At 31.7% G+C, this 27,486-nt stretch overlaps 1 protein-coding gene across 1 annotated transcript in view; it reads right to left on the bottom strand.

Annotated features, from left to right (window-relative positions):
- Positions 1–27,486, bottom strand: part of LOC112210970 (mucin-2) — a 105,323-nt gene that overhangs the window by 39,452 nt on the left and 38,385 nt on the right. Inside the window, exon 2 of the mRNA XM_067050130.1 lies at positions 19,522–19,590. The gene's annotated coding sequence lies outside the window, so the exon portion shown is untranslated. The remainder of the gene's footprint in view (positions 1–19,521; positions 19,591–27,486) is intronic.

Genomic DNA, 27,486 nt, shown 5'->3' with positions numbered 1-27,486 from the left:
TATATACAAACAGAAGAATAGACAAGATGAACATAATCAAACTATCTGTATGAAAAATAAATAAATAAAATAACATAATGATAAAATAATATATAAATTATGTTCTAACACTACAAATCACATAAAGCTATACTAAAGTATTATTCTGTAATGAATTAAGTTCTCAAAATCAATTGTTCTGCAGTATTTTTTTAATGCAAATACACGTAATTATCTTCTGGCAGTAAATAATCTTCTTCTAATAATAAATTATAAATAACATTGAGCAGAAATAAAGTAATTCTAACCACAATATATAAAGTTACCTCTATCTAAATTATTTCTTTTACATCTCTTTGGATTTTTACCAATGGAGAACTGAACATATCAAACACTAAACTGGAAAAAAGGTATTATTAGTGTTTTAATATGTAAAAAAGAAAGAGAACTCGTATAATCTAATAACTCGTAATATCAATATGTGTACCTCTATACCAAGCTCCATTAACCTGCGTACAAAGCAAATAATATTATACCCAAATACTTCCAATGGCAAAATAGTCAAGAGAATCAATAAAGCAAAAGACAATACATTGTAATGATTGATTTCTGAACTAATTGTTGCTTCAACTGAAGTGTTTGCAAGTCAATTAAGTCACGATGTGTCACTGAATCAATCTTCTTTATTCTAATTATAGTCAGAACAATAAAAATAAAATAAGAATATATTTTATATACATATAATAAATCAGGTAAATTATGAATTTTGAAATCAATCTAATTCTTCGCAGGTTTTTAACAAGTTGAAAATATTACAGAATTTCTAATCAATGAGGAAGAATCAAACGAAGGGAATCAGCGGCATGCGATCTAGAAGGCAAGTACTCAAATACATGCGACAGTAATTTAACCTCGACCTTCTTGATCTATTCCCTGGGTCCCATAAATGCCTCCTCATTATTGTTTATAATGACTTTCACACCTTTATTTATCAAAAATATATAACATAAAAATCTGTTTCAGAGCTCGCATCACTTACAGCCCTACTTTCGGTTGAAATTAATACTCGTTCGTTTCAGAAAAGATTTTTATGGGGCAATACTTTATTAAACAAAACGATATTCTGGAAATACCTCTTACCAAAGTTTTATTTGAAATGTTGCTTCGTAACACTTATCTCACACTGGAAAATTTGAGCTTTAAAATAAAATGAATAATTTTTAGAAGTCGAATTATAATTTGTCAAAAAAAAACCGTTACTTAGGAAAAGTGGATATATTAGCTATTGATTAAATACTCCTCATATGTTCAACGTGAAATTGCGTGTCAAGAATATTTGTAGTGCATTTTTATGCATTATTCATAAAAATAATTTGAATCGGAGACTATTAAATTAAGGATTAAAATTATTAGCAATAATCTATTAATTTCACTACCTTTCCAACCCAAAAAATGATAAACATACTAACTTATTGAGACTGTAACTAACACTATAAGCATATGTCTGACAATCTATACTGAGGAAGGGCAAGAGTGTGGGTTAACCTATATTTAGGACAAACATTTAAATTAAAATAAAATGAATAATTTTTAGAAGTCGAATTATAATTTCTCAAAAAACCCTTTACTTAGGAGAAATGGATATATTAGCTATTGATTAAATACTCCTTATATGTTGAACGTTACCGATAAAAATATCGAAGAGCGAAATACATAAGATCAGGAAAATGTTGAATACTTGCTCCTATCTAGCGCAATTTCTAAAAATCAGGAACTTCATAGCCGATGAAGGGTCTTGGGTTTAATAATTTGACAGGAAGTTCGGTTTCTTGGGCAAAGGTAGTGCAAGCAAGAGTTTTAGTCAGTGGTAAGCTCAACCGCTATTTTCCGGGCGGCCTCAGGAACGACCCACGACTGTTTCATAACTCTTAATTTAAAATTAGGATAGTAATTTTGTTACTTATATCAAACACGGTGAATTTATGTTATCCTTTCGTTCCAAAAGGTCATCTTAAATATTTAAAAATCTACAGGCCGGCCGCGGCCAATTCCTAAACCACAGCTTGCCTTGTGCGACGCCCCCCTTGTTCTGGACTTGGCTTGCCGCCTTCACACCCCTTGATCCCAATCTCTCGCACCACCTGGCGATCCCTCCGGGACACTGGACTGGATGACAGCCCCAGATCCAGAAGGGGGAGGGCAATGCCCCATCACTAATGCTGGATCGTGCGTGCCGGCTCCTCTCCCCCTGGCTCTGCCTCGCTGTAGCAGGCTCTCCCAGATCGGCCAATCCACTTTCCCATTTCAATGTCAGGGCCGTGAGGTACTATCGTTATCGTTATTGCTACCGTTCAGTACATGTAGCTCACATCTTATTCATCCACCAAGAAGATTATCAACAAACTAAAAATGTATACAAAATATGATGTTTGTAGATACCCAGAAGAGAATGAATTTAGATGATTAACACTTGATATTGATAAAAACAACCTGGAAATTCAAGTTATATATAAAATCATCCAGAGTGTAAACATTTTTTTGAACTACATATAACGATTTTTCTAATTTCATATTTTCTGAATCTGTACATTACCTAACAGCACAAGGGTGTGAATAGCTGTGAGAATGACACGAGCTCCAAGCCAAGGAGAGCCTCGAATTAGAGTCGTGTTTTTTTTTCTGTTTTTTTTTTAAATTAAAAAAAATTTTCGATACATCTCATTTCTATTATATTGTATTTTAGTAAATGATGGCTTTACATGAGGTTATTGAATTATCGTAGGTCTGGAGCACACAATAAGACAAAGACGCTGAATTTACAAATTTGATTTTGAATCTATAATGTATTAAATTTTACAGTGAGAAAATTTGTAAAATTAATAGTAGCCTCATTGATACACTGATGCCCAACTTTCCTCCATATTTATATACATATTTATGGACGAGCCGTTTTCGTAAAGTGTTGGTTCAAGAAAGATAAGTTTACACTTGTGTAATCCAAAGTAGGGGACGGAATCTTGTAAATTCGACATAGGACCAACAAGGCACCAACCTGTACAATTCCTTAAAATTAATCCCTTAAAGAAATTTGATCAAAGATCAATCGATTATTTCCAAACACAAATTCGATTAAAGAAAAGAATTTTTTAACAGACAAGAATTAAAAAACTGAAAATGGAATTGCTTGGTTTTGAAACCCTACATCTATTTTTTAAATTATTTACCTAGATGCGAATCGTTAATAAGAATAACGAAAAACCTTTCTCATTTAATTTTATCAGAAAGTGGGGCATTTTAAAGCTGTTAATTAAATGTTGAATAAAAACCGAAAGAATTTTTATATAGAATAATGCATTCTGTGCAATGCACTTAGCAGTACATTAATAGAAAGTGAATGTTATCCAATTAGATGTCATAATTAGCTATTTCTCGTCTTAGGATTGTGAATGATTTATGTTCGAATCAAGTTTCTTTGAGACAGCAGTATACCTAATATTTTTAGCCATCCAGGAAATCAATAATTAACTATTACTCAAATTATGAGGCAATTAATTGTTCAGATTATTTAACATGTGAAAGTTCTCTCCAGGCTTCTTTTACGACTAATTGACGTAGGAATCAAAAGATATCATTAAAACGCACGCGGACCAGATTATCAGGAGGTAGATGAGATTCGGTAGATCGGAAATAAGAAAAAAGATCCTTGGCCTTTTGCAGTTAAAAAGCACTATTGTGCTTCACTATATTTAGTGAGGTCAAGCCACTCAGTTGTTTAATTATTACATAGTGATTAAACGAAAATAAAACAATAATCATAAATAAAGCAGGGTTGTGCAAGATATACTTTAATTACTTTATATGGAAGAACAGAGGACAGAACAGAGTCTATGTGAGTGAGGTCTCAAACTATTCTAGTGGTCCCTTTAAAAGACCATTTCGATAGTTTTGAAATGAAATTTGGAAGGTCTTAGTGCAGTTTATTTGGATTCCGAATTGACTTATTTGCATTACTTTGTGACATCTTCCAGTCATTCTTTCGCGTTCTTACCTCTAGAATTTTCAATAAAGGATTCTCGCAGAAAGTCTGATTTCAATGCGATGTTATATTAATGATTTGTCCAATCCGATGCATACTAAAGGCATGAATCGCCATAAACCTTGGCCTTAACCATTTTATGCTTATCAAATGCAATAGAGCAAAATTGGTGTCTTACGTAGTAATAAATGAACAAAACTTTTCTAGATCAGAGAAGTAAGAAAAGTACATTGAGCCACGTGGGTCTGATTTCATGATAAAAAAAAATGAATTAACTACTTTTTTTACTTGAATATTGTCCAGCTTGTCAATTGCGGTAAGAGTTTCCTCTTAATTTTTTTTTTCCAATGAAGCAGTTTACCCACATTCTATAGTGAAAGCTTTTTTCATAAAGTTTAAAGGTATTTTTTGCTACTCTATAGACATCCCAGATTCATAAAAATAATTTTGTTAAACTAACATTCTAATCTCTTTAAGAAAAACTCGCTCTTGTGTATTTTACTTCGAAATTCAAAATTGTAGAAAAATACATCATTTTCATGATTTACATGATATATTTCAAAAGTATATTAAAAATTTGTTTAGAGAAGATTAACGTCCTTACGAACTCCAATTAGAGCAGGAAGGCCGAGTTGACTTACAGGTTATCAACCTCTTCTAACTAAAGTGAGAGTTCAAGATTCATCCTCTCCCCTCTAAATTAAGTAGCCAAAATCCTCTGATGATGAAGTAGTTAATTGAAAGCTATACGATTTAACGAACGGAATGTTATTCAGTTTAAATATAAAATAAACTATGTATCCATATGTTTGACGATACCCAGAACTCGTTTCAGTTGAATGAAAATTTCCAGTATACGATACTACTAAATGAGGGTCAATAAGAAGGCGACTCCATTTTACAAAATTTTAGTAAACTAAAACTAAATGTTAACAAACAAATGTTATTACAGTCAGTTATTGCGTTACTATTATTTCATTATTATTAGTTAAAATAAATATGTTAGTAGTAAGAAATCAAGTAGAATTATTGATAGAAAAATAGGATGGATTTTTCCTTCCTTTTCTTAGGGAAGAGGAGGAAGTTTGAAGTATTTGTGTCATATAAAATAAAAGTGCTATAAACCTCTTCAATTACTGGAAAAACAAATTTTACACATAGTCAGCCAATAAAATGGAATATGGTCCAGTAAAAAAAAAAAATCAATATCAGTAGATCCGTATCTATTGCAAAAGAAGCCTAAGATTAAGTATTTTTGTATTAAGACAAGTTTTGAGCGAGGATCTATACCACTTATTTTCAAAGTGGGCTCCACCGCCCCCTCAGGGGTGCTGCAGCGATTCAGGGGGCGGTGATGGCCACAGGGGCATTTGGGGGGGGGCGATGAATAACTACAAGTTGTCAGGGTGAACAATATTACTGCTGACGAAAATAGAGCCGAGGATTACTAAATTGGTAGCAGCACACCGGGTTCATCCTTCTCATTAAGATAATTTCGAATGTTTTAACTTTTTTTTTATTAGATTCTATTCTGAGTTCAATAAATAGTTTCATAATTCCCAAGTTCAATGTTTCTAATATACACCTTTCTTTGTGTATATTTTACGAAAAAGGTAGAAACATTAATAATTATAAATTTCCTGTTAATAGTTATTAAAATTACTAAACAGAAAAAAAAAATGATTTCCAGGGGGGCGCTTAGTAACATTTTTCCTGGAAAGGGGGCTCTAGAGGAATTGGTGCAAACCGGTGAAATATATGGATTATTTTTTATACAAGAATATTTAGTTATAAATTATTTGGTTGTGTAGTGTACTTCCTGTAGCAATTATTATTATTGGCTGGTCGAAAATTAGTAACATTGAACTTTCTGCTTGTTTATGATAATAACGATATACTCTTAGTTACTTTGTGTAACTCTTATTGGGCCAATAAGGAGATAAGTCCTATATTATTTAGGATATTATTGATTTATATATTACTATATATTCTTTTTGTATCATTAACTCAAGTATATTTGTTCTTGTATTGCAAAAAATATTGGAACTGCTTACTTTTTAAATCGTGCGGTATGACTTATGAAGTTGTACTTCACCTGTAATATTTGTTTATTTGTTTACTCGCTACCTGGGCATGTCTGACATATAAGGTGGACCTTATCCTCAACCTAACGAACCAATTTTAAACGGAGTGGGTTGCTCGAGTTTTTATTCCGTGGGATCGTCACATCGTAAAAATCAGCCCGCCCAGCCCAGGATCGATAATGAATTACTGTTTTATGACCAATAAGGTGAGGTATTCATCACGCCGCTCCTCACCTCATTCCAAATTGTATATCTGGGTATCTACTCTTTTCTACCTAAATCTAAAATGACTTTATTATTATAGGTAAAATTGACTAAAATTAGACAATTGAACGATTTTTAAGTGTCTACAATCATTTCAGGATGGCACGCACCAAAATATTGTTAAAGGTATAACAGATAGAAGAGTGTACAAAGAGCTACAAATAGTAAAAATAAATTCAATGATTTACACACTGCACATAAAAAAATTATTCCATTAACTATCCAACGTTTCAGCCAATTCGACCATACTCAAGGACAATCTTAAATATAAATTTACACCTCACATCCAACAAAACTTATTCTGTCCAGTTCATTCATTACTTTCAGTCAATTCACACTATTTTGTTTCTTTTCCATTACATTTTTAAATTTTTTATTTACAGATCAGCTTAACACTATTATTAAGTGTGATAAGTGATTAATAATATTGTTAAGTTAATCTGTAATTAAAAATGAAATGAAAAAGTAACGAAATATTTGATCATAATAACATAAAGGACCGCGTTTTACCAAAATAGTGTAATTTCTGAGTTATAAAAATAAGATGCCGTTTGTTTATTTGTTGCTTTCACATAAAGTTTGGCCAGTGATAGTTGTTAAAAACTAAAAAAAGTCCTGAGCCATGCATGTTCTATAATTTAGTTAGAAATTATAAAATTAGTTTGATTATATTTAAATAAGACTAACTATATAAGGATATTCGAATGGGCAAATATTGGATTGTTCTGCCTGTTAACAGGACCCTTTCATTACCATTTCCGTTAGAACAACTTCCTTCTGAATCCTAACCAGGCCACCAAGATACAAGATACATACAAAACATGTTAAGAGAAGTGCGCCTGCCTCGCAATCTTTAGCTCAACTAATCGTCTATGTGGTCCTTTACAATAAAACCCTTGTCGTAGGACTATGGTGTTTAATGAATATTTTAATTCTTAAAATTTAGTAATAAATACCTGTAGCATTTCAAACTGTCCCATTGATTCTAACAAAAACATTTTGAAATAGCGATTTAAATTTTTTTTTCTAATTTAAGTGATATTTATGCTACCGAAACTCTTAAAGAAATACTTAAATATTTCGACGAAGAATTAAATGAATTAAATTAGAACAAAATCACATTTTAAGTAATTGACACTAATACATCTACATAAAATAAAATGCACGAATTAAGCTGCATACATGGTTCAGTTTCAGTACTTTGTTGGTAAAGTAGGGGTTATTGAGAACACAGCTCAGTCTAGGTCACCTGTACCTAAACGTGAGTTCCAGAAGGTCGCCTGCAGCACAATGACTGTCCCACAATTGGGGCATTCTACACCATCACCCTTCATCAAACCTTCCATGTTTTCTTGACAGGTATCCTTAGAGATTAAATTATATATTAGCGTGGAACATATGATTTATAATAATTAGAAAGTGTATGCTATTAAAAAATAAAATAAAAGTTCAAAGAAATGATGTTGAAAAAGAAGGGTACAATATTATTATAATAACTATAGTTTGTAGTATCTAATTCTTTAATATTTTAAGGTTGTCTGATAATAATACTTAGTTAAAAGTTATTAAGAAGTACTAAATGCTATTCATATTCTATCACTTGAATACTTTATCCAAAGCACTTCCGGAGCAGTTGGAAAACGAATTCATCTGTTTTCGAGGGTAGTATACATGAGACTCTTCCCGATTATATCACAGTTGTTTTCAGCCTCTTTTTAATACTTTTCTGTTGTTTGTGCTTCTGCTTTTCGCAGACATTCCAGTATGAAAATGTATTTTTTTTTTCATTAATTACATTAGTTCAAGAATTATATAACTCCGTACTTCTTTTAATCTTTATGGATACTCCTTTACTTCTTTTTCAGCTCATCTTCAACACTGGATTCAAGAAGGGCGAACAAGGTTAGAGGGCCTAAAATGTTAATAAACACTGAGTCGACGGTTAAACGTCTGAGGGGTAAACCGACGCATAGGTATGGGAATAGCATCAAGACTGATCTTGTAGATTTGGGATTGAACGAGCACCACCAGACAGGTGTACGTATTGGTGTTTCGGCATAGAACCTTCAGGTTCGCTAAGCCTTTATAATTTAGGGATTTTTTCTTACTCTCAGCTTTCACAGGAAGTAGTACCTATCCAGACTTAGGTCAAGGACAAGGCTAGAAAAACTTTTTTTTTTAATGTCTATTGAAATTTACAACCGTATATTACATAATACATTCAGTAAATTTGATCTTAGTTAAAATGGAGTGTTACAGGCGTGTAGAGCAACTACCCATTGATAGGACTCTAATGGCATTTTACATTAGCTGGTCTCGTGGCCATCTTCTTTTTAGGCACCTCGGAGGATTGTCAGGAATGGAAGAGGATGCAAGGTTAGGAACTAGGGGGTTTGAGTGGTCAGGGAGTTTATAATGGAAGTAGTGATATCTGGTTCGGGCTAGTAAAAAAAACTTTAATTTTTAACATTTGATGAATTTTCTGACTATGCTGTATGAACACGTCTGCATTTGTTTTAGAATATTTAATGTCGTCGCCGAAATCAAACGATTGGACATAATCAACGGTGACTGCTATTATTTTAACTATATATATATGTTATTTATTTTTTCTTCATTTCCTTTTTGTGATATCAATTGATCATCAAACGTTTAATTTTCATAAATCTACCATCTTAAATTTCAGTATATTTAGTATATCCTATTTACTGTCAGATTGGGTCTGAACTCCATCTATTTAAGGCTTATGTTGATGATGTTTCAATTGTTTTCAGCATCTTTAGAGAGTGATTATGCTGTGAGCAGTCATCTGAGTATAACAATATAATTTTTCATTTTTATGTTTCTTATTTATATTATCGAGTCGACACGAGTGGACGAAAAGCCATTACGCCAAGCTAAATAGTAGAGACTACACGTGGCTTGTGAGCCCATTCATCGAAAGGTTGATTGATTAATCTGGAAGGTGGTAAATGACCTTTGGCTTCATTTATGATTAGCTGTTGAGGGCGTACATCACAATGGTGCTGTTAAATAGACTGTTTCTTCTTCTCCGTAGCGGGGAAAACATTTTCCGATAGAAAGCCATCCAGTTCTGAAACAGTTGGAAGACCCAAACCGCTAAGACCACAATGGCTTATCTCCACAATGCCAGTCTCCAGCCAACTATTATCGTCTCGTGTAGATCGATGAACTAATTAACTTCTGCTGAATCCATTATACTCTCAGCCATAATTCTCTTCATTGGAACCAGCATGGTTCAATACTTCATTCCATTTCAAGGATTTTCAATATTGTAGAATAAATTTGAAAAGCCAGCTTTGTCATTCCATAAAAGAACATTGCCCTGGTAATATGGTCATAAAAACGGCGATAAATAAATAAAAAAATCGATGATTTAATTCAAAATTACCGTAAAGGATTGTGGAAAACTGTAGATTGACTCTTCATACTAAAATTTCAAATTTAAAAAAGGATCATACAGGAGATATAGATTTTACTTGCTGAAGGTGGCTTTTTTCAAACATGGGAATTTGAGGAAAAAATAATTAATGTTTATTCATTCCTATAATATACTGGAAAACTCTAAACTTTTTAATTTCTGAAGACTAACAATTTTAAAGGTTAAAAAGATAAATAATATGAAAAGAAGAAGAAAGAAAGAACAGATAACTCCGAGTCCGGTCGTGACAGTCGGGAGTACACACTAAACAGCCAAATCTTTTTTTTTCACGAGTTTATTATATCATAATATATTCTAACATAAGTGTAAGCAGCAAGATAGGGATATTGTTTTTCGTTGATCATAAGAACTGATCTGCATAGTTCCGCACAGTTAGATAATGAGTATTGCTTATGAACTCCCACCGTCGGCTTGATTAAAAATATCTTGGTTTTATTGTAAAAGAAATGAAATTAAAAGTAACTGAAAATGAGAAACCCCCAAAATATGGCGCCCAATTTCATCCTCTATAACAGGAGTCTCCAATGTTTTTAGTCTATGGACTACATTGACTTCTCCACAAAAAGGACCACTCCACGGCATATATTCACTATTAGCTAAACGAATACATAAACTTATGGTTAAAGGTAATTTCTTTGTTAATATAATCCACGAGAACTCCGCCTATTAATTTAAATTAGATAAGGTTTATCGTGAGTGACTTCGAAGAAACATACAAATATTTAACATAATGGAGAGAGAAAAAAGGAGAAGCACGTTGCGGTGGGTGACCCTTGATGACACAGCCAGAAGAAGTGGCTATTATAGGAGTACTGACAGCAGAGGACAGTCAACCCAGTCCGAAGAAATGCTTCCTCTACTTAGCGCAGGGAAAGTGGGCCGATGCTAAAGGGCAACTCGTAAAGATATCGTTCAAGGAGACCGCAAAATCTATCCTAACCTACACTTGTTCTGCAATAGCTACGAAGGAGCTATATACTGGTTCTTGTAAAAGAGAGTGAAGACATCCTGACTAGATCTGACATAAAACATCGACAATCAAACAGTATATTTATAATTAATCCAGTTGTCACGGTATATATAAATATCTGCACAGAAATCCAAAATAATTGAAAATTGTCTAAAACACTTATATTTGGTGATATAATTAACATATTTTTAAAGAGCATTTCACCAATTTTAATTTATTAAGTATGTGTTTAACGTTTCGGGTTTCAAACCATCTCTTGCAACTAAATTTCACTTACCCACTATAAGGTAGATTCACAGACTCGAACTCCAAAGCAGAGTAATATATACTTAGTGATACATTAATATATTTTTAAAATGTAACGTTTATTATAAAATGTAAGTATTTACCTTAAAAATTGGTCTAAAACAGTGTGATCAAATCTTGAAGTAAAAAGGACTACGCTAAATTGAGGACTGGTGTGTCGATTCCCTGAGATTCTCAATCCCTCATTTAGTATGTGGTAATAATTGAATCAAGGAAAACCGAAATCTGTCTAGTTCATCATAAATATATCCAGACTATTTTTCCGTGCTTTACAAGAAAACAAATCCTTTGCATCTTCTAATTAAATTTACGCAATGGAATACTAAAAATATTATTGAAGAACTATGGATTTATAATTTCGCAAAGTTTATGCATAGTGAAAATGGCATACTTTTCTCCTTTAGAATTGATTGCATTAAACATTAAATCTACAATGCATCAGTATGGCGAGGGCTTATGACACCAACACGAGCATAGAAAAATAACCAACGATATTTCATTAATAATCTTGTTAAAATATTGTTTCACTCTCACTCAAAGTTTCTTATCCTTCAACGTCTACAATGCTGTTATTTAATAATGTACCGATTAGACCATACCCACCGAGGGCCAATATGACTAAGTTATTAAACTTTTTGAACAGGTAGCACAAAAGTGATTATTTCTGCTACCTGTCATAAACATTAGGCCACTTCAGTAATAAATATCTATAAAATATTTGTAAACACGACTATGGAAACGCTCACGTGAATCATGTAACAATAATCGAAAATAAAACCACACTCTTATGTAAAAAGTAATGAAATACGTCTTTAAAATCCCCATGTTTCTATGATCCATCAACTTTTGGTCGAACGACTTATCACGAATTGATTTTTATGTCAATCTAATTGGAAATAAATCAAGTAGTTTAGAACACAGCCCTGTGTGTTGTGGAGCCTACAATCCTAAGAAATGAACTGCATTATTCCACAGACAACAGCGAGTGATATTTAAGTTTAGAGGGAAATAGCACATTAGTATGTGTTCGGTTTCCTTATTTTAAATCTGTTTCGCTCTATACCTTTCATAGTCTTATTTAGATTTTGTTTCTTTGAGGAACCGAACACCGATTCCAATCAATATCTTTATTAAGTCCATTGATAGTGCCATGTTGCTTTCATCTACTGTTACAATATTTATGGAATTCAAGGATTCTCCTGGTTTATGGGTTAAAGGAATTTTTAGAAAATGGTTGTCAGTTTGTGGAACATGATGAATTTAGTGTATTTGTTTCTAGCCATTTAGGACTTGACGGGACCAACCATCGATTCCAATCAATTTCTCAATATCACTAAAATAAAGGTGTTTGATTCTGATAATCTCTGTATTTGGAGGTATTAGCAGAATTGATTTTGAGTGTTAAATTATTTACTCATTTTAATTTAATGTTTCAAAGAACCTTCTTTACTTCCGAACTCAGGTGTGCTTCTGTCTCTTTGGACTCTGGACTTTGGACTTCTCTTGGAGGCCAGGTTAGCTGGTTTCTAGTATCACGCCTGCCATAAGTGGCAACAACTCTTGAATTTCTTTCTTGATTGTTTTCAGGAACTAAAATTAGGAAATAACATTCTTTCCTGAACTATAGGAGCTGGAGAGGAAAGGGGATATGTTTTGAATGTTGTTTGATGAAGAGAGAAGAGTGCAGTTTGATGAAGCAGGATTCGCGGAACAGAGGCACTACAATGAGCCAGGGGATCGCCATTGTCCCCTGCGGATAGCCTCGGGCGTCGCGCATGCTTAGTCAGCCGCTGGAGGAGTCTTCGTCGCTCTTTTACCAATCGTCAGGCAGGGAAGTAGCTACAATAATTCGTTGAGGGAGGTTTAGTGAAAATTTTGAATTTTTTAACATTTAGGACCAAACTTCCGAAAAATATTATGTAATATTTTTCATGATTATTTATGTAAAACATAGTTTCAACGTAAACGATTTATTGAGCATCAGGTTAGGATCATAATGAGGAGTAAATATAGCAAAGCTTTGTAATTCCTTGTAATCCTTCTATCGACTACGGTGTGCTTGTCTTCAACTGATCATCTTTCAGATATCCTCCTCAGAAGAAGGAGTACAATCGACGAAGTTCAATTCACTCCCATCCTTATGATGTTGAATGCGAAAAATACTTTACTAATACTATTCAACGCCAGATGCCGATTTTCCATCACGCCATGTTTAAATCTACGCATTAGAGTTTTTGACGCCTCAATGAGGACTCCGTCTGATTCGCTCATTATCGGCCCAAATTACAACAAACAATTTTAACAATACTTATGAATTGCAGCAATATCGTATTGCAATATGCGCGGACTTAGCCAATTGTTTCATCAAATTTTGATATTTCGCGATCATAGGATCAACCAACACATACTACGACACTTTTCTCCAGAAGAGACATTTAAAACATGAATTATTCAAACTTATCATCAATTATCCTCACCGTATTTAGCTCTTAACTAGCATTAACTACAGTAGGATTTAACCACATTGGCTTCTGACATTTTTATTTTTATACCAGATCGGCCTGGTGGGCCTTACATGGTTGATATAACTTATATTATATATATTTTTTAACAGTTGATTATGAGGGGGTATAGTCGTACAAATGACACCCCTAACTATGTAAAATGTTCTTATTAAAAGAAAAAATAATAAAAATAAAATAAATAGATAAGAATAATGCTTCTTAATAAAAGAGGATAGTAAAATTAATAACAAAAAATAATGATATTGGTACACTTAAATGAAACAAACAATTGTCTTCTAATAGTAAAAAGAAACAAGTTAATTTGAAAAAGGGAAGAGAGAAGAAAATAGAGGAAAAAAAATAATAATAAAAAAATAAAATAAAAAATAATAATAATAAATAAATAGAGGTATGTGACTATGGATTAAGTTTATAATTATTAAAAATTTATAAAAGAATGTCTTGCAGCAGTCTGGGTTTCGCTTCTGACATTAATTGTTAATTATTTAATGTACAAAAGCATTTTTTAATTTAGATTTGCTAATTCATACTATAAGGAAAATTTATTACAAATATAAAGAGTTTGTTATGACTCTATCACATGTTACACAACCAAAATTTAAGTGTGCTTATTTTTTAACATTGGAATTCCGTATTGTAAATCTATTTAGCCAAGATTAGAAAAAAAAAAATTGACAATTGTTTAACTATATGATACATGCGCCAGAGGTCTATAGTTTAGAACGCTAGGCTATCATGAGGGGTTGTATATATATTTAATATATAGGGTTGTATATATTTGAAATTTTTTTATTTATTTTTAGGAGGTAGTCAAAAAAATTGTTTAACTATTCACTTAAAAATTAACATTTAATTGATCGGTAATTAATGCAATCACAATCATATATTTTGTCGACCAAATAATGTTATCCTGTTTTTAAATACTTGATGTAAAACTAAATTCATAAATAATCAAAGAGATCCTGTTTTCTTCTCGATTTAAAATGTTCCAGAGAGTCGGTTCCAAACCAACGAGTCCAGATTATTTTCTGGAGCGCACGCTACGCTTTGAGGTTCCGTCTCAATCCAACCATTGACCTGACCTTTCCAGATTGTCATGGAGAACAACATTTTCGTCACAGGCGAGTACCCACTTCATAAAAAAAAAGGTTCATTGTGTTTTAGGAACAAATGAGGAGGGATTTCATAACATCTGCGCCTTTGTGGTTCCAACAATTCTTGAAACGTCTATTTATCGTGTGTGTTTAGCGGGCTTTCCTTAAATGTTTCCGGGTTGTTTAGAATGTACTTAGGCACTTCTATAGAGACAAGGACCTAAAAGGGCACTCAAGACTACATAAATCATAATTTTGTATTTTTATTTTTAGAACCACCAACTAATAGACCAATCGATAATACGAGTATGTTTCGTCAGTGTTATTCTACAACCAGACGTTATAAAGAATGATAGTGCAAAATTCAATTCATGGTTTGCAGATCTGGGTAGTAGCTGATTACTTTTTCAATTTCAAATAAAAACCTATATTTTTTTCTCCACATATGTATCATTTCAAGAAAGTAAAATTACAGCATGATTAACTCATATAAGTCAGCAAGTTTATCATTGCATTCACACACATTTAATTTTATGATTACAGGCAATAGAATACAAGTAACTGCCAACTTGTAATGTAATCTCTAATCTTGGCAAAGTCGATGTATAATCAGGGATTCCGATGTTAAAAAAGAAGCACACTTAAATTTTGATTGTGTAACATATGATAGAGTTATAACAAAATCTTTATATTTGTAATACATTTTCCTTATAGTATAAATTAGCAAACCTAAATTAAAAAATATCAGAAGTCAATCATGATTAAATTCTACTATAGTTAATGCTTGTTAAGAGCTAAATACGGCGAGCATAATTGACCATAATTTAGTGTGAATAATTCGTATGTTTTTAATGCCTCTTCTAGAGAAAAGTGTCGTTGTATATGCTGGTAGATCCTATGATCACGAACAATCAAAATTCGATGAAACATTTCGGCTATGTCCGCGCATATTACAATACGATGTTTGCTGTAATTCATAAGTATTGTTGAAATTTTTTGTTGTAAGTTGAATGATAGTACAAAATTCAATTCATGCTTTGCTAATGCCATAGTTAGCAGTACTTGACTACGTTTACAATTTCAAATAAAAACCTATATTTTTTTCTCCACATATGTCTCGTTCTATGAAAGAAAAATTACAGCATGATTAACTCATATGAGTCAGAAAGTTTATCATTGCATTCACACACATTTAACTTCATGATTACATGCAATACAAGTTGGTAGTTCTTAAAAAACTAAAAGGGTTGAAAAAGATAATAAAAAAAATTAGAAAATACCCCTTACCTCCCATTCCTATAAACAGAATAAATTTACATATTTACTAAATATTTTAAATTAATTCTTTTTTTTAAATAATTATTTAATACTTGAAAGTTTGAAAAATATTAAAAAATTGTATAATAATAATAAAAATACAAATTTTTTTTATCGTCTTTAAAAAATCGCTATTTATTCCAATTTTAACTGTTTCAAATTCTTAGACTACAGTAGTTTCTATTGGATAGATTGGTTAATCTTTATGTTGAAGAATATTTGCGCCTCATCCGAAAAGAAAGGAATGTAGCCGTTGCATAAGATTGGCACCCCTCTGACGCTAACAATAAAATAATGACAAAACTATTATCCTTTTTATGGCCATTACAGAGCGTCGGATGTTTTTTGCGTCAGATCGTTAAAAGTCATCGTCATTTGCAACCTAAGTACATCATATTGCTGTGAGACATCAGTGCAACTCTTTCCTCATTCGTTTTCTGAATAAATTTCAAGTAGATCATAGTTATTTGAAGTTTTTTTTTCTCCCGAACACTGAAGACCCTATATTATGTTATTATTCTTTTATTGATATTTAAGAAATGAGACAAAAACACTAAATAAGATAACTTTGATCGATCTTTAAGTAATCTACAGTCATTTTATTATTAATAACCTATTGAATTTGTGAAATTTAAAATGAAAGGCAATGAGAAGTATATATTCCATAAACTTGATGAATCTATTATCGTAATATAGTACAGTGCTATAATAGATAATTCAGATTTGTGTTTAGTAAAATGAAATTGATTAAAATCCTTGTCTTAAAAGAGTAATAATCTTGATGATTTCTAGATTCGACAAGGAAGGAAAATCCATTAAGCCAGGGTGCTAATTATTTTCATGATAAAAACTACTTTTTCTACTTGAAAGTGGTCCAGCTTGTCAAATGTGGCAAGAGTTTAAGGAATTTCCTAATTATGCAATTTACCCATATTCTGCAGTGAGGCAACTTTTAGTATTTATAATTTTTGCACGCAGTGTTGCAGTAGTTTTTGCTGACCTATAGATACCTCAGGTTCTTATAAATGACTTTAAACTAATATTCTAATCTAAGGGAAGATGGTCGGGGGTTGTGGCCAACAAATAAACAAAAACTTATTTATTTTTGCCGACGTTTCGATATAAGTTTCAGGCCTTGATCAGGGCTAAAACGAAGAAAAGAAATAAGAAAACATCACTCAGAGAAATATAAAAATAATAAACAATTAAATTTGGAAGTATACATAACAATGAATTAAGTAGAAATTAGTTTATTGATAACAATAGAAGATGAAATATAATATTATTTGTTAAATTTGTTTGTTATTTGCCTTTATTTTTATGTTTCTCTGAGTGATGTTTGTTATCTCTTTTTTCTTTGTGAATCGTCGGCACAAATAAATAAATGTTTCCTGTTTATTTTCTGACCACACCCCCGACCATCATTTCATCATATTAATCTACGGTCCACTAATAACATCTGATTAAAATTATAATATATTTAATAAACACTCGCTCTAGAGTATTCTATACCTAAATTCCAAATTTTATTGAACTACATTGATTTAATTTTTTTTTTTTTTTAAGGTTGGCAAGGAATAAGATTTGTTATATTGATAAAACCAATTAACATTAAAAATCTTAGAAATTTTTAGATTAATATTTTCTCATACATTAAAAGAAAAGTTTGAGAAACACTTTTTTAAAGATAAGTAAACAGAAAAATAGTGGAGAAAATATTTAACAGGCAATGATTTAACAATACATTTATTTCCCAATGAACCTGATGTTGAAGTGGGCTCTAGTTTAGTGCAGTTTATCGAGAAGTAAAACTCGAATAATTAACAAATGCATAATATGCCAAATCATTTATCCAGTCAAATTTCGGCTGATATAAACATACAGTTATCCTTATTATTAAAAATATGATAAAGTTTATTACCTTGTTCATAAAAAGCATTAATGTGTCGGTATTTCATACAGAGGATTATAATCAGGAATCTATGCACAATCCATTTTACAGTTTCATTATAAAATGCTTTTACAATGTAGCACAACGCCTTCTTTTTCCTGCGATCTCTTTAATTCATTACGTTTAATTATTAAACGCATCTTTATTTAATGACTTATTAAGAATCAGGCTCTGGAAACATCTTTTATGAAAAACGTGGGAAGCAGGACGCAGATCGAGAAAGGTCGTTAAGAAGTACCATGTCATTACGAAAGTTTTTGTGTTAAATGCATCACTTACTTCGAATTCCCTCATTCAATTATTACTGGAATCTTAACTTTATATATAATTTATTTTGAATGTTTATCATTTATATATGAATTCTTAATATATTTAGGAAGGGTGGTTAGAAATTTTAAATTAAAATTTCTGATTTTAATTTCAAAAATTTTATATACTGTAAACATGTTTGATATTATTTAAAAACAAATTTGATCCTTTTTTCTCAACTTTATTCTTTACAAACCTTCCTTGTTTCTTTTTTTTATTTTTTTTTCTCTCTTTCTTATATTTTTTTAATATTTTTGTTTGTTTTTTTAACGTTTCGACCCTCAGGTCATTCTCAAGGATACCTACAAAAAGGTTTTTTTTAATTTTTTTTTTTTACTTCTACATAACAATTTCATTATTTCCTTCACTTACATACTGATTTCTTTGGCCTTACCTTCATTTTGATGACATTTTCGTTTTTAAAATCTTAAAAATGCAGGTTAATTGCCTTTGTCCCATCTTTAAATAAATTAATCATTAAAATTATATCATAATAACATTATAAATTTTTTTGTTTTTTAAAAATAGATTCCTACTTACATAAATTTTTCTATATAATTCCTTCTTAAATTTAAAACCTTTACAATCCACTTCTCTTCTTTCTTTCATTTACATTTGCAACCTTAAAACAGAACCTACCTTCAACAGGTGAGTCCTAACCTGTTATAATAATAGTTATCACCGTATCATATAACAGTGGAAGGTTTGTAAAGAATAAAGTTGAGAAAAAAAGGATCAAATTTGTTATTAAATAAACTAAACCACTCTCAAACAAGAATATATTAATAAAAATTAATCTAATGTTTGATATTGTAAATAATACTTTTATTTCCTAGATAGCTCCTTTGATCTACTCTTCAAAATTAAATGTTTTGGTAGAATAAAATTAAACTTTTATGATCGTTTTCTGAGTTATACTTCTTTCACGCCATTTTTAAATTTTAAGCGCTTTTTATCATCATCATAAGTCTCCTCATCTCATTCTAAGCAAATTTTTCCAAAGTGATATAGGACCGTTACTCCCTGGGGGTCTTATTGTGGCGGATCCGGTCGGGAAGGATTGCCTATATACGGAAAGTAGGACCAAAATCAAAATTTAATCTTTTTAAAACTGTATTATACCACAGTCTCTTTCGTTAAATACAAAAACTAAAATCTATCTGAGAAATATTTGAGATTATTATCTACCGTGTTAAAAAAATTTATATTGTACAAAAACTCACCAATTCTTATTGTTTATCTTCAGCTCTCTTTGCAATTATCGGGTAGGACAGCGATTGATCACTGAAAACCTAAAAGGTAATAAAATAAAATTTTATTAAACTTTTTATCAAAACTATTTTATAAATTGTTTTTTTTTAAAAAAAAAAACATTATCACAAATTATGGAATATACAAAACTTTTTATATATAATTTAAATTTTTGTATGAAACTGGTTTGTTTGATTATAAAAAAAAAATCTATTTAGTCTCATCATGTTTATTTACTATTACTCCATTCCGTACATTCTCAAGAATAACTGTTGAATAATAATTTTAATTACACAATAATTTTGATGATAAGAGTTTAAATGAAATTCTTAATCTATGGTTATCCTTAATAAAGGCTGGAATGTACAGGTGAAGTAATAAATAAATAAACGAATGGAATATGGTCCAGGTGCGGTAAAGAAAAAACTCAAATAGTATAATTATCGACTATTTGACTTTTTTCTTTACCGCACCCGGACCATATTCCATTCATCTATACACACGGTCAATCAATAATCTTCCAGTAAATAAATAAACATTTGGATATTTTTGTAATTGATATAAAAAAACTATATTTTTGCTGTGATTCATTTTTTTATTATGAACTCATTACTTAACTGGCACAATAGTGATAACACTATTGAAAAAATCGCCTGTTTCGGCCATCTTATTCGTCAACAGTACCTTAAAACGTTATCGTTGCCGATCTCTATGATTACCTTGTAGAAAACAGAACTTTAAGTTTTAAATGTAAGAAAGAACTTTGATCTGTTCTAAATATTATCAATAATTCTGAGTGTATTTATAAATGTTAATCCAAATAAACAGTTGCTAAGCTAAAATAAACCTGCTGATGAAATGTCCTCTTGTCGACCGTGATTGACCAAAAATGGATGGCGGTTCCTATCCTATCCGTTAGAGGTCACTATGAAATTAATTTATGCAAAATTTCAAGAGGAATTAATTGAAACAAACATAAGAGAATAATAATTAGTCTGTTAAACTGAAGTATCCTTCTGAGGAACTTTCTGTATTGAGTCTCTTTCAGGAATCATTCATTCAAGCAATCTATCTTTCTTATTTAGTTTTATGTGAAAAATAAAGGAGAGATAATTGTGACGATGTAGGAAATAGGAGTGAGGTAGGTCAGTGGGTAACAACATATAACTTTCTGGCCTCTAAGTTTGGCTGCTCCCAGAAAAATCAAAATATTTATATCTGTGGATCGACTTTGGACTTATGAGATCCTTCTGTGACACACCTAGACTTCAGAATCTGGTGTTTAAGCGTGATTACTGTTCACAAATCTTGACCAATTCCAGTCAAGAATCACTACGCCTTTATATTTTAATATCTGTAACAACTTATGAACCCTTTATGAGGGACAGTAATATTGATTAGTTTATTTTTCATTCAGAAAATTAACGGGAATATTAGAATTCAAAGTTCTTAAGGACTCGCAATCTTTAGTAAGAAAAGTAACGGACGAGTGCGAAGAGCGACGAGTGGCCACCGCAGATCCGGTCACGAGCTACTCGAGTCACTCAATCTGAGTCGATCGTGACCCCTGAGTGTTTGTGCAGTCATCGATGTATTCATGTTCCTTCAGCAAGTTGGCGCTCAATATCACTACACTAACTGTCACGAGTACAGTTATCGGTAGAGTGCTATTACGGCTCACGTAGAATTGCCATGGATGTCGTTTTCTTTCTTTCTATCGCCTCCCCTGAATTAACAAGACAGGAGTGACCGGACTTGCATCACGGTAATGTAAGGCTAGTGTGGGTTCGAAATCAAGGTGATCACCGCCCACAAACAATTCTGTAAATCCGTTAATATTATCTACCATCCTCTATACTATTTCATTTCCAAATTATTACCTCCAATAGTACGGGAAAATATAAATATATCCTTTAATACTATTCGTGAGATACGGATTTCATTAATGTTATTTATCGTGCGAACATATTCTCTGGGACATATTATGACAAAGCTGGTGTGAAGATGAGGTTATATATAATTGGTAGTAATAACTCTAATGTTAGTGAATTAAATGATAATTTGATTCGTAGTATAATTCAAACTGTTAAAAATTTATATTTAAATCTAATAATATTTTCTAGAGACTAAGTATGTAAAACTACAAAGCCATGATATGACAGCCAGCAATGTTTCCTCACCTAGGGAAACTTCTTAAAACTTGCCAGCAGTTTAATTTTTTGGAATGCACCTATAAAATATACATAAAGTCTAAAACATATGTGCTAACAGTGTTAAATAGTAACAGTAAATTCATCAAAAACGTATAATTCAATAATTGTGGGAGTCTGTTGACTCATTTAAATTCATTTTGGCTTATTATAAATAAATTTAGAGTAAGTAAAAAACCAGTCCTCTCCTATTGCATGTACTCAATGGGAACCCTTCTTTAATGTAATATATATACCAATAGAATAAAATTTAGCTTTTAATTTTTTTTTTTTAATTAAACTAACTCAATAAACACCTTCAACATAGGCTGAAATTGAATATTTTATCGTATTCAGTAGATTTTCCATATTTAAAATTTTTACAACAAGTTATGATTTAATTAAAAATTTACCCTATAACTAGCTTCTGTATATAGATATAATAAAATATTGCAAACTGAAAAACTACCTAAATCATGGACTAATGTTATTTATGTAATGTTACATTAAAAAGGCAATTTAATCCTGAAAATCATAGGTGTATTGCTCTAAGAGCCTACTTAAATCTTTACCATTAATGATTATTGATCTGGTGCGGATAAACTAATGTTCTTTCAGAATCTGAATCGGGATTATGGCAAGACAGAGACTGTTTGGACAAATTTTTTTTAAACGCCCTCTCACAAATTAACTTATTAAAAAGTGCTTGTACTGCATATTATTTATTTGTATATTTTTGGAGAGCTCTCAATTCTGTATTACATTTCAAACTTTGGTGAAACCTTTTTTCAATGGGAATAACTGGCCAATTCCTTAGACTGATTAAAGACTTGTACAATAATGCATCCATGCAGATAAAAAATAAAAATCATGATAGTAATCCAATAGACATTACTGAGGGTGTTCTCCATGGAGATATATTAAGCCCTCTATTTTTCTCATTGTTTATTGCAGACATTAAACACGTTAAAAAAAAAATGGGGAACACGGAATTAGAATATCTCCGTAGGATGAAATTATGACCCTTACTTACGAGGATGATTTAGTTTCGATCGTGGACTCTGTGACCAACGTCCACTTGAAACTAAATATTTCAAATACATATTTCATATTAAATTCCTTAACAGTTAATGTATGAAAACAAAACTGTTAGAGTAGCCTGCAGGGAGGTAATAGTGTATAATTCAACGAGAGTATTATTGAAGTACCTTGGTATAACTTTTAGTTCATCAGGAATCTTTAACCGTGAAATGAGCCATGCAGTTTCTAAAAGTAACGTTAGTATCAGGGTGGCACTGAATAACTGCACAAAGTCTAAAATGTTTTCTTGGGATGCTAGGCAGAAACTTTATGAGGCAATTATATCGAGGCTTCACCAGTTTGGGCCTCGATGCACATTGTGGAATTGGAAAACATAGAAGCGAGGTATTACATAGAAACGACTATTGTTTTTACAGAAAAATTCCCTACACCTTATGGTAAGACTAGAAGTTACGTGTTATAATTAATACAAATACTTAACATGATTTCACTTAATATTCCAGTAGCTACTACAGCATAGTATTATCAAATAATTAAATTATGTATACACATAAATACATATGTATATACTCAAAAAAGGAAACATTTTAGATTGGTTTCAAAAGAATTTCATAAAAGACAGAAAATTTGTATTGATTCTTTAAATTAGGCAACGGGCCTTCCCACCATCTTCCATGCCAGAAGAACATGGTCATACCATTTCAGCTAGCGTTCCTCCAGGACCTCAATAACAAGATCATTCCTGATGGGGTTCTGATATTATTATTTCTTAGACAGTCCCTTCTGGGTTTTCCCGTCACTTTTCTTAAGAATGGAGTTCCGCTTCCTGTAATCTGGCATGCATTTTTTTAAAAAGAATTGTCCAGCTTTCTGACCCGTAATGAAGACTAGGTAAGAATATTGAACTAAACTGGTTCAATTTCGTCTAAATGCGCACTTCTCGTTAAGCTATCAGCGCCGAAGGTAGAAGAATTAACCTTTTGTTTTTCTAATTCGGTTCAATATCTCATGGACTATTCTTCCATCTCTACGTACAGTACTTATATAATAAAAAAATTCCAATATTTCAATGTAAACAAAAAATCAATAAAATTATTTTGAAGGAGATAGTCAAGATGCTGAGATGCTCAGGGCTGCGATCAAGATGAAAAAAAAAATTATTTCCAAATTTTTATTTCTTGCCAACGTTGAAGAATTTCACAATGTGAGACTTTAACAGGGCTGTTGTGGTGCGTGGAAATGTATAATTGGCTCAAGCCACAGTTATTATACAATTGACAAGTGCCTTTCTTTGTAATTTTCCTCCTATCAGCAGCTCTGATGAATTCAAAACGTCGTTAAGGAATAAATAGTTTAAAATTATTTTTTTCATCTTGACCGTAGCTCTGAGCATCTCATTCAAAATCATTTTATTGATTCATTGTTTACAATGTTCTTTTGCGTAATTCTTTATTTTTATTATTATTAATTTTAATAGGATAAAAGTATTTCTGTTAATATTTCCAGTCTTTTAGCATTAAATGGTGATTAAAACATAAGCCAATGTTAGGTGTATTATACTAAGATAAACTTCCAAGCTCTTTCGCTATTTTGTTTTTTTATTAACTCAAATGGGTGACAGAGGAGACATGGGTGCCATTACTTTCATACATCAAGATCTCCAAGGTAGAATTCATCTCAATGGTGGTTCATCTACATCCTTTGGATTCTGCAAGGGAGTGAAATAGGGTGACAGTCTTAGCCTCCTATTCAATACTGTGAGGGACCAAGTATGGAAAATATGCAAAAGGAGAATTCCTTGTCCAAAAGAAGGGTACTGGCACATGGTCTCAGTGCTGGTCCAAAGTTTCATATATGCAGATAACATAGCGGTGACTGAAGATGGGTCAGAACATCTACAAGAAGCTGTCAATGAATGGTCTAAAGAAAAGGAAAGTATTAAGTATAAATCCTTGCAAGAGAAAAATCAAAGGTAAAATCAACAGTTTTCAATTTCTTACCTTCAACAGAACCTGAAAATATTGGAAAAAATTTATTATTATACTGCCATTCGTCATACTGTCACAGATAGACGTATAGACCATATTAAACCGAATAATAAAAACAAACGGTACATTCTTCTAAGTATCTTCAGCGCTGAGGCAAACGAGAAGTAAGTAATAAAACAAAACTAAATCTGTTTAAGTCCATATTCTTGCCTATTCTTCTTTACGGGTAAGGAAGATTCGCATGCCAGATTAATGCACTGGAAATATGATTCTGCGGGAAAAACAGAAGGGACTGTGTAAGAAATAACAATATCCGAGCCACATTAGTGATATCTGTTATTGAGGTCATGGAGGAACACCAGCTGAAATGGTATAACGATGTTCTGGCATCAAAGACGGTTGTAAGGTCCACTGGCTCAACTCAAGAATAAATACAAAGCTTTCATGAGAAATATTTCTATTATATCAGTATATACATATGTATTTATGTATACACATAATTTATTCACTTCATAACCTATGCAGTGATAGGTACTGAAATGGAAGGTAGGTGTGTGGGAACATTTAAGGTACGTTTCAAAAGATTTTCATGACAGACAAGCTTTGTATTTAACCTTGGAGAGTCTAAAGTTACCTTGAGGCTTAAGTTAATAGTTTCAGGAATCGTCATCAGCTCTCAACCAAAGGTGAAAAAAAGAAAAATTTGAATCACATGAATGAGGTGCGGTCGTAAAATTTAGATTCGTTGAATTAAGTTGGGATATCAAGTTCAGTCGTGAGGGATCTCTAGTACAAATCAACTTCTTTTCATTTATTTTTAATCATTTCCTCTAAAATAAAACAACTAAAATCGGCCTTTGTAAGACTTAGAGGAATATAGGTGCGCAGACAAATTACTCACCTTAACAGATACAGAACACTGCCTACCTTTATATATTATGACTATGCGGGCGGCTGTTTTATTCGCACTTCAAATGCTAAGGATCAATGAATAAGTCTAATGAATGAAAAAAATGTGGATAATGCCCCCAAGAAACTTAATGTTGTCTTATTAATTTTAATTAATAATTAAAATCAATTACCAGTGATTTTTAAAATGTTTTAAAATATTCGATATGACCAAGTCATTTCAACAAAAAGAGAGGATACATCAGAAAAAAATAATGTTTAAATATTTATATTTAAAATATTAAAGATATATCCGGCTATAAATCCGTCGTCAAATGTAGCTGTCACTTTAATAATGCTGAAATCAAAGCTCTCCCAGTAAACTGGTAATGCTAACAACAAAGGGTAACAAAACAACTGCATATTATACATAGATGTTTGACTAAAATATATTATATTATTTTATTAATAAATATATAAATGGATGTAAGCATATATTTGAAGTAGAAATGAACTAAAAAAATGTATAAAAGAGTATGACATCAGCATAGTGAATTCAGAAACTTGATTAAATAGTATTTTAAACAAAACAATTTCAAACTAGTATAGCATGACAGTATTGAAGTACGAATCAATACATTGCATATATTAAAACTATAAAAAAATAGGATTAATTCATCTCAAATCTGATACATTGGATAGGTTTATAATTATTATTATTATATGGGCGACAGACCCTGGAGGTCTAAGTCTTGTTTGATGTATTAGGAAATATATCACGCTTTTCTTGACGTGGTTTTTCGTAGGGTGGGTTCGTCACTCCCACGCCTATTTTTTGTGAGTGCCACCCATTGGCTAAAGGGCCTCACAAATGCCTGTGGGGAGGTTCTGAGTGAGTTATGTATCATTTTATGCTTGAAAAAACCCAGGTGGGACCGGGAATCGATCTGACAACCTTTGGGGTGGTAGGCTGCTGCGTTGCCACGCTGCTACCGCTGCCCCTAGGTTAATAATGCATGCATTAATTAAAATTATGATGAGCGAAATAGAAAAAATCTCATACTACAAACTTATGTAAAATGGGTTTCATCAGTTTCTTTGAACCGGGGATGAGATTACGTCAATCAACGACGGATGTCTCTTTGGCTGGGTTTCTGATAAGGATTTTAAACAAAATAATTAATTAATAGGAATGTTTTCTTTTGACATTCTCGTTTCAATAGAATCGTTTGTTAATGTTAATACAGTAATTTATTGTGATGTTCTATTATTATTTTGACAATGTTTAAACAGACAATAATCGAATAAAATACTTATTACGATAAGAAAAAATTCTCGACCTTCTAAATATTTTACTTCTAACATTTTACTCCAATCTTAATTATTAAATTATTATTTCATGTTAATTGTAGTGATAGTAATAATAGTATAATTTATTTAGACAGATGTTACTTCGCTGCAGAAGTGAGTAAAAACTGATGACAGTTACTATGTTGGTTATCGGTTATTACGAGATATTGCTACCATCATGACCAAGTTCCTGCATTGATGATAGACAGGCGATAAGACTAACTAAACGTTGGCTGGTATATTACAAGAATAAAATGGAAAAAAAAACACAATGGACAAGCCGATTGTTTAGCCCAAGCGTCAGCGTGAACTTTCGATCTCATACAGCGCGGTTCCTGCCTTGCATAACGCACCGATAGGATCAGCTTAATCCGGATGAGGAGAACACCAATCAACTAAGTCACTTTCCTTTCACAAGTATATCCAAGCCCCACCCGAGTCTGTAACAATGGTATATTGAATAACATATAAAATTAATTAT

Source organism: Halyomorpha halys, unplaced genomic scaffold (genome assembly GCF_000696795.3).
Source record: "Halyomorpha halys isolate HHAL.00 unplaced genomic scaffold, Hhal_1.1 Scaffold269.1, whole genome shotgun sequence".
Taxonomy (NCBI): Eukaryota; Metazoa; Arthropoda; class Insecta; order Hemiptera; family Pentatomidae; genus Halyomorpha; species Halyomorpha halys.
The sequence above is the reverse complement of the archived record's forward strand: the minus strand, read 5'-3'. Positions and strand labels throughout refer to the sequence as shown.